Below are 2,003 nucleotides of genomic sequence, written 5' to 3' on the forward strand. Positions count from 1 at the left end.
CACAAACAGACGGCGACAGTTGGATCGAATGATTTGACCACCCAGATAGGCCGACATAAAACCCATCGAACATTTAAGGGACAATAATCGAAAGGTCGGTTAGTGCACAACATCCTGCATCGGCAACACTTTCGGAATTATGGACGGCCATAAAGGCGGCATGGCTCAGTGTTTCTCCAGGGGACTTCCAGCGACTTGTTGATTCCATTCCGAGTCGAAGTGCTGCACTACGCCGCGCAAAAGAAACTCCGACACGGTGTTAGGCGGTATCTCATACCTTCTGTCACCTCGGTGTAATCTGAATTTTGTACACGGATAAGCGTAGTGTTTTATAAAAATTATCCGGAATTCGTAGACATATTAAACCGAAATTTGAGCAACATACTAAGCTGTATGGTCCCTTGGCCGTCAATGAAATCAAACCATACGGCCATTTATGTCATATATTTTGATAATCGCAAACTCATTCATCAGAACTTATAGGATACTCCCTTTTGATCTAGAATGATGAAACTCGGCAGGAAGGAAGGTTTCCCAGTACAAGGAAAGGAAAAAGTTCGAGAATTGTTAATCTCTATTTATATTGCACGATAAGAAACATTATTTGTGATTCTCCAAAGTCTTGGCATCCCCAGGACCTATATCTTGTCAGTATCGATATCGATAACAGGCAAAAATCGTCGAACCTCTCGATTTCCAGGATGGATGAAGTATCTACGTAGGTAAAAAAGTTTTTACGGAACCATCGCTGCGCAAGACTACACTCTTATCCGGATTTTTCTCCTTTATTAACGTATTTTGTCAAAAATTGACACAATGACATCGTTGCTGTATAACGATGCATCTTTCACCTTTCGTTCATTATGCAGTAATTTAACTAATTAATACCCTGCCATACTGTTTGACACAGTATCCACGTAATTATTTCTGTAAGTTGTTCTGATTTTCATCCTGTGCGTATTTTACTTTTAACTGAGAGTCTTCCAATGCAGACTGCATATAAACCACTAACCACAACTACTGTAAAAATAGCCGCATCCAAAGTACAATTTGAAGACTCTTCACAGTAGAATGACTAGAATAGTGCTTGTAAACGAGATATTTTTTTTACAAAAGATTTTACTTTAGTTAATCAGTAATATAGAAATTACGCCAGTATCATTGTATAGAGTGCATAGACGTTACGTCCAACATATAATGAAAATTTTCCTTCGCACCAATTTCATTTTGTTGCATTAAAAATAACCTGTATGCTTGATAATGGCCCAGTGACTGAGCCAGGTGGCAACGAAATACGCAAAAATGTGTCAGGTGCTGCGACTATTCATGTTATCTTGGACTGATTTGTCTGCATTTGTGTCTGAACGATATTCAGTAGTGTCATATAATCATATGGCAGGATGATGGAAGAACAAAGTCGAATTAACACCGAGTGGTTGCAATTAACATTCCCTGTTTAACGCGGTATAACACGAAAACTAGTTACTGTACGAGTACTAAACTTGGTAGCATAAATGTCCGGAGTATGGGGTGCGTGATTACCATGCATCACAGTGCCACCGTCTAGTTCCAGCTATGCCCACCAGGTGCCCTGATCAGTCATCGTGATTCACAGCCTCACTCACCTGACCAGTTGCAGTGCACTTGTTGACATGTCAACATGAGCTTGGGCAGAAAGAGCAGGACATTATTCGTGAAGCTCTATTATCAAGACAACAGTAATGCTGCAGCTGCACTTCGGGAATTTCGCCAGCTGAAAGGATTTCGAAAGGGTCCTCTTTCACCACTTGCTGTGCGGAGCATGATGTAGTTCGAATCAACTGGAGAATTGGGTGTCGCTCCTGGAAGAGGCCGACAACTGGTTGCACCGCAGGTGGCTGATGAAATCGCTGTTGCTATGGCAGACAATGTTGCGCACAATTCCCGATCGTCGGGCACTGCGCGTGCTGTGTCACGAGAGTTTAACATCCCTGGTCCACTGTACGGAAGGTGCTTCGAACCAT

Source organism: Schistocerca cancellata, chromosome 6, assembly GCF_023864275.1.
Source record: "Schistocerca cancellata isolate TAMUIC-IGC-003103 chromosome 6, iqSchCanc2.1, whole genome shotgun sequence".
NCBI lineage: Eukaryota > Metazoa > Arthropoda > Insecta > Orthoptera > Acrididae > Schistocerca > Schistocerca cancellata.